This window comes from Patagioenas fasciata, chromosome 2, assembly GCF_037038585.1.
Source record: "Patagioenas fasciata isolate bPatFas1 chromosome 2, bPatFas1.hap1, whole genome shotgun sequence".
NCBI classification, from domain to species: domain Eukaryota; kingdom Metazoa; phylum Chordata; class Aves; order Columbiformes; family Columbidae; genus Patagioenas; species Patagioenas fasciata.
The window spans coordinates 153,944,705-153,952,213 of NC_092521.1; the positions used below are offsets into that span (position 1 = coordinate 153,944,705).

Here is a 7,509-nt window from a genome sequence, read left to right on the forward strand (position 1 = left end):
CCTTCCTTCCTTCCTTCCTTCCTTCCTTCCTTCCTTCCTTCCTTCCTTCCTTCCTTCCTTCCTTCCTTCCTTCCTCCCTCCCTCCCTCCCTCCCTCCCTCCCTTCCTTCCTCCCTTCCTCCCTCCCTCCCTCCCTCCCTCCCTCCCTTCCTCCCTCCCTTCCTCCCTCCCTTCCTCCTTCTTTCTTTTCTTTCCTAATACAGTATTAAAAATCAACCATGATAGCTCCCTTTGTTTTACAGTAAATAGATAAAAAACTCAATACAAGAAAAACTGATCAAATGGCTTAGTTCAGTCTAGCTGCTGCAAGAAAGATGCATTTTTCTGGTGTTTTTTAGCCTGAAGAAGCTGGATGTTAGGGTTTTTCAGTGTGCCTCAGAGACTAGTCAGAGTCCAGTGCAGCAATAAAAGGCAGAACCAGCCAAATTTTTCTTTAAACATAGGTCATTTCAGATTGCAGCCTTACACATCATTGCAGTAACACTACTGAGAAGGCAGTGAACTGTAGTGTGCTGGAGGGAATACTGGATCTGAGTGTGGTAGGGTAGAAACTTTTAAAATCAGTTTTGATGCCAAATAAAATGTAACATTGAACCTCAGACCAAACAACAACAGATGGTTATTAGAAGAAGTAACTTAAAGCTCTGAAGTATTTATTTTCCAAGATGTTGGTCACTATAGTACCTGCAAATTTACATTGTGTTTTGTCTGTTCTAATCTTCAAGTCCGGTTTGTGAATGTAATGTAGTAGTAAACTATTTCAGAAGAAGAAACAGAGGCAAATGAGGACAGACCTTATTCTTTTCTCTAATACACTGGACAGGTGAATTTAATGATTTTTTATTGCTACAGTACCGCTGTGTAAGTGCTGTCTATACATTAACAATTGACCCTTAGCGTAGCTTCATTCAGTGAGAAAACTGTCTTGTTTGTGACCTGAATTGCAGCTGTTTAGACTTGGAGAAATTGATTGCAGTAGAAGGGATTATTCCATTTTCCTACCTGTCCTTTTTTTTTTTTTTTTCAGGTTTGTGAAATTAGCAGCATTGCAAAATGTTCCACTTCAATATTTCTCATTTTTGGGGTGACAAAAATATAAACATAAAGGAACTGAATCAAGAGAAAAAAAGCGAAACCAAGTGTTTCCTTTATTTCTAAAATAATCTATTGGCTCTTGGGCACTCTTAGTTCCCATGTTTTAATGTATTCATGAGTTTTGCTTCCTTAAACTCCAGTGAAGCAGGTAACTCTGTCATAAATGAATGTTCAGCAGTTGAACACAGCATGTTTGACTTTTGGGAGCTTTTGCATGAAAAGAATTTCTATCTTGGTTTTCATCAGTTCTTCTATGTGACAGAAGTAGCACAGAGACTGCAGTTACAATATATTATGCTTACATTACAGTATTTTGATTTGAGAGCAGTCTACAAGAGTGTCCTGAGGCAAGGAGGTAAAAACCTAATATAGGAATTTGAATATATAAGATTATCCTGTAAAAGTGCTGAAATATAATTGAGAACATATTTTGGAGTAAAATATCTTAATGTTTGCTAACCATATGGAAATGATGAATATGATTCTATGATGGCAATGACGGTAATCTACAGCAAACCTCTAGCATCTCTGTCTTCCTTTGCACACTGGAATACGAAAGTCTAACCAGCACTACTGTGTGCGACATCTCTTCTTTGTCCAGTATGGTTCCCATAGTTCAGCTGTTCAAAATACATACCTTCTATGACCCCGCAGAAAGATTATATATATTCTGTAATTTTCCAAATATTGAATAATTTATTTTAAATTATCAACTGCCAGCATTTCATTGGTTTGATATCAGACTTTTCAGTCTTGAAAAAGTTGATGGAAAAAAGTTAAAATGGAACTCGGTTTCTGGATAAGGTTCTGTAAATTTGATGAGTAAATCAAAATGAGAAAAAAAGGGCAAATATTATTCAATTTATCTGTTTAGAGATTAGTTTTAGTAAATTAACTAATTACTTCTTAGTTCTTAAAGATAATTTATTAGTTTCTAGTTTGAATGTTTTTATTCAGGACTTGGATATGTTAAGAACATTTATCAGTTGACTACAATTGTAATAATCACAAACAATATAACCTAATGCTACTCTGGAATGTAACTTTGGAAACCATCTTAGCTGAAGAAAAAAAGTCTTCCATGGACTCTAAAAAGAAGTAGTAGATGCTAAAGATAAATGTCTAATTCTGAAAGAAGAATGTTGGATTGTAACTAGTGCCACCATGCCAAAGATTGCCAGAAACCATGGAATGTGCTTCCCAAATCCAGTGTTTTAATGGTACTGAGAAGCATTTCTCCCTGGTAGACTGGGAATTTGTTATACGAGTGAGCATACCTCTGACTGAGTTGATTACACATAGAACACATTGAATCATGCTGATATACAGAAAGAATGAATTTAAAATAATTGTAAAGCATACTATATGAAAATTTATGTGCATTAATGTCTTCTGCTATTAAAAATATTTTTGCTACATGGGGAGTATTTACACAAATAAAGCTTATATTTTTGTGATAGCTGTCAAGTAAGGAGCCTATGTCACAAGTAGAAAATAGCTATGATTTAATTAGATACAGACAAACAACAGTGTAGGATCCCTATAATGACAATTATTATTTCCAGAGTGACCCCATAAATTATTATGGGTTATTTTCTGCGGCTGTCAGTCTTCCTTGACTGACTAGATCAGGGTGTCAAACACGTTTTCACTGGGGGCCACATTGGCTTCATGGTTGCCTTCAAAGTTGAATTAACTACACCCACATTTATACAGGCCTAAAATTACATTCAGCCCTTTGAAGGCAACTGCGAGGCCAGTGTGGCCCCCAATGAAAATGCATTTGACACCTCTGGACTGGACGATGCCTCCTTAACTGATAAATACTGGAACTTGCAGGGTTATCCAGGGAAATAAGACACACCTGGCCCCACTAAGGTTTCTGGTGCAATTCCTGACATGACCGTCAGCTTTATGTGCCCATTCTTTACGTGTTAAAAAGTATGGCAACATAACCACATTTTTTTAAATTCTAAAATTCATGAAATCATTTTGGTATTTAGCCAAGAGAAACGGAATTTGTCCGTGTGTGTTTACAGTCTTTTTAGACAGAAAAGGACATTGATCAGATGTTGCACAGATATTTCCATTTTGGCAATTAATTTTCTTCTTAACCTTTGCAAACCTGTTCATCCCTGTCTGCTGAGCCTCTAGTTTTTGCTTCTGTAAAAAGAGAGAATGATTCATATGTCTCCAGATACCTTTGCATGGTTCGGTACCCATTGTCATCTTGCAAATAAGTTTGTTATAAAGAAATAAATCTTAAAGGTTTGGCTTTAGGTAAATATATAACAACAGAAATATGTTACTTATTAATCCTTCTTTGATCTTCAGATTAGCAATAAACATAAGCCTGAATGTGCTTTATACTCGTGGTGCTTCAGCCATTTTAAAGCTTCCTTACATTAACAGGAGAGTATCCAGTGGCTTTAATATAAGTGATAATCAAGGCTGCAATGTACTATGTACTTATATGTAAGATGCTATAGTCCAAAAAGATCAGAGTACTGAATATAGAACACAGTTTTAAAGCAAAATGCGTTACTCTGCTTCTGTGTCCTAGATTAAGACCTATGTGTTTTCCTAAAGTAACCTCTTGGTTTTGTCACACTCCCAATGAGACAGAACATTTCCTGATGGTGACAGTTTGCCCACAGCGAGCTGCTTTTGTGTGTGTGTGGTTTTTTCGTTGGGTTTTGTTTGTTTTCCCAATTGTTACCAAAAGTTGACCAACTCTATAAAACCTAAAGTTTGTGCCAGTTCCTCATCTATCATCTGCTTAAAATAGCTAATAAAGATGATATAATAAAGGATGAGCTAAAAATATTCTACAGCAAAATATCAAATTTTCATGTGGGGACAAAACTACCTACATCTGTGCTACGCATGTGCTTTGCAAAATGGGCTGAAATACCTGTATCTGGACTCGTACAGACACTGTCTTCATCAATGAATGAAACTGCATGGAATGCACAGGCCTGCAGCAAGAAATGCATTAAAGTCTAATTCTTAGACGTATATAAAGTTTACTTCACTCTTTTTTGGAGTATGCCATGTGCCAGTTTCTAGAGGAAAATCATTAGACACTGTTTAGATGTTTTGTCTGCTGAACATCTTTCTGAGTAACTTTTATCTTTATATGCAGGGAAGAAAGCATTTGCAGTGTGCTTGCCAAGCTGTCATCAGGTACGAGAGATCTGAAAGACAAAGAAGCTTTTGAAGACAGTGAAATAGGCAGAAATACTGGTAAACGCAGAATAAACGTAGAGATCTGCATTCTGTTATTTAGGTCCCTGTTTAACACCTCGTAGGCACTCATTGAAGAAGTGTTACTGCTCTAGCAACTCCTGTGCTCAAGATGATGCAGCAGATATTACTGAAAGTTACTGGAGACATTGTGAAAAAATACAATTATTTTAAGAGGAATTTAAATGCAAATAGGCTAAACAACTTTATATCATTTGACGTATAGATGACAAACTGGGAATACTAGCAGAATGTACCAAAAGTAAATAAGCGTAAAGCTTAATGAGGGAACGGGAGAAGTATTTAGTCACAAATACATAAAGTTGGGCATTAACTAATACATCCTGCCAAGCAGCTCGGTACCAGTGTTGCTGGTGGTATTTCACTAGTGCTGACTGACTTCTGCCAATACCTGACTAATTTAAAGCTAGCTCAGGTATTTCTTCTACTTGGTAACTAGGTATAGTTTACCTGATAACGGCTTCAATTTCTTATTATTTTTTTTAAGATTTAGATTTATATGTTACATGGACACTTAAAAGCAATACTGAAAAATGTAAATCTGATGTCGAGGAGAACTGGGAGCTGGCAGAAGAATTCAGGTGGGACAGTGTTTAGGCAAGGGTATTACATAAACAAATTGAAAGGGCTTTTATAACATTTTATGAAGACTGAAAGGAGGCCATTCTGTTTGAAGACATAAGGAAAGAGGATGTTGAGTAGAACAGGATCCCAGAATGGCGTGTGGAGTTTTCTTTCATTAAGAGCAGCGTGAGGGAAAACTTTGAAAGTATCCTGAGATCATGCACCTGAGTATCCAAAAAACTAGTTTTGGAAATAAAGATACAGCAAATTTTTGGAAAGTAAAATATTAGCTCTTTTTCACAAGTCTAGTTAAAGCTGATAAAACCTTGAAATGACATATTTGAGAGGACAGATGGAGAATGTTACTAGAAGAACAATTAATGATGCTGAGCTTGATTTGTTAGTCATCAGCATGGAGATAATAACCTCAGGTGTGTCAGCTGCTGAAATTGCTTAGAGAGAGAACATAAAGTAAGATGAGCAAAAGGCTATAGACACTGCCCTGGGGAATAATGAGAGAGTGGGGAAAGATGTTGCATCAAAGATGAACTAAAAGAACAGTCTTGAAAAGAACTGGAGCAAAAAAACCTGTCCTCAAGCCTAGTGGGTGTAAAATGCCAGGGGGGTGAGAAAAATCAATGGCATCAAAAATAGGAAGAAGGCAAAAGAGAATGAAAAGGTGGGAGCTGAAGGACAGTGAGATTCTGTGTGTCAGGGAGTAGCAAGAAGAGGCTGCTCCACAAGGGAAGGCCATCTGGGAGAGGACAGTGACAGCAAATGATTGTGGACAGTGTTTCCACTGATGAGGGTACAATCCCCCAGTAGCTGGGCAAGGCAAGCAGGGCTGGGCTGGCTCTGGTGATCAGGATCACCTAACAGTCCAGAGCACAGGACACGTCCAACATGATCCAACATAATCTTCTCCCCAGGTCACCAACCTGCATCTTACCAGAGTTGTCCTTGGCCACAGGTGGCTGAGCCCCTTGAATGGGGAACAGGTGGCACTCAGGGCCCAGGTGATTCAGAGTATCCAATGATTTATGGTGAGCTCTGCTGCAGTTAATGAGAGTTTTGCGATTGACTTAATTAGGGTTGGGAACTCATCCCCTCTCCTATATCTGACCATAATTCCTTCTTGCTATTGTTTAAAACGGGAAAAGAAGATATTACGATCCTGAGGCTGGAATGTGAATCACAGTTATATTGTGATACAAGCAAGAAGACAATCTTTGTTTTGAAGGGCTTAAATCTAAAATATAACACATTCAGGAAGGCAGAGTTAACAAGATAATAAAAATGCCATTTTTTTCATTCTTTATACACTTAAATTTTGGTACTATTTAAATATGAGCACATAACAGAGCTTTCTTTTCAAGGCTTGAAAGTTTTTTTTTTAAATTACTCACAGTATAGGCTAATAATTTACTATATCATGGATATTATTTCCAATATAAAGTAAATTTTGAGTTCAAGATCCATCTGATAGCATTCAATTTTTAGAATAAATATATACATATAGTTTTCCAACCGCTCCCTGGTATTTTGCATTAGCTGCAGATAATAGACTGAAGGAGCTACCAAACCAGAGACTTCTTGCGATTTTAGGATTGAATCTGAAAGACCTGCAGGGAGCAGCGGCCCTGGCAGCTGGCGGAACAAGCAGCACCGATGGTGAGTGCGCAGCTCAAGTCTGAGACCACAGTATTGATTCACTGACACTTTTGTGTGGTTGTGGCGTAGAATTACTGAGACACTCAGATCCTCCATGGGTTATGGTACAGGACTGGCTTTTTATAAACATGGAAATGATTTTAGCTTTTTTTTTTTTTTAAGATTTTTTTTTTTTCTTGAGAATTACGTAAAAAATGTAAGAATTTGAAGGGAATATCTATTTTCACACAGGTGAAACTGGTCATTGACTAAAGTTCTGACACTGGAGAGTGATATTTTAGGTTGCCTGAGTGCTACTGAAGTATTTTTACAGAAAATACATTTTAAATTACTGATAACTTAGGAGCATAATAATTGAATATGCATAAAAATACATTTCTGATCTATGTCTTCAATACTAGATTGTCACTATAATGGAAAATAGTATCAAAGATATCTTTCATCAGACAGGAATTATTTGCTTTTATTCTTTAAGCTGTACAGAGGGAGCGTTACATACCTGTGTTATATCTTGTGTGATATTCTGTAACAATTTATAGAATAGTTTCATTCTTCAAGTTAAATATTAAATAAAAAACCCTTCAAGTAATTGCTGTGTCTAATAATTAGTGTGTTGTATTTCTTAGGAGAATGCAAAGGCAACTTCTCAACAGTAAATACTGTAGCTTAAAATTTTTATTACAAGAGCTTGTAAAACTTTAAATTAAATAATATATCTGTCATTTTCTATAGAGACGGGAGGATATGAGCTAAAAAGGATTAGAGCTGCAAGTCTGGAAGCCAGACAGAAAGATTTGCAGGAAGTGGAGTCTTCTCTAGCAGATAACTGGGCATACGTGGGTCAGAGGGTGAGACCCTGTATGTACATTCATCTGTATGTATGGTCAGTAAAAATTCTGGCTTTGATAGACAG

General features: G+C 36.9%; 1 long non-coding RNA gene across 1 annotated transcript; it reads left to right on the forward strand.

The window, feature by feature from the left end:
* The first annotated feature begins 181 nt into the window (after nucleotides 1-181).
* On the forward strand, nucleotides 182-7,185 carry LOC139827292 (uncharacterized). The gene is made up of 2 exons (XR_011737772.1): nucleotides 182-4,280; nucleotides 6,477-7,185. It is a non-coding gene; the product is annotated as an uncharacterized lncRNA (long non-coding RNA).
* Nucleotides 7,186-7,509: the final 324 nt, after the last annotated feature.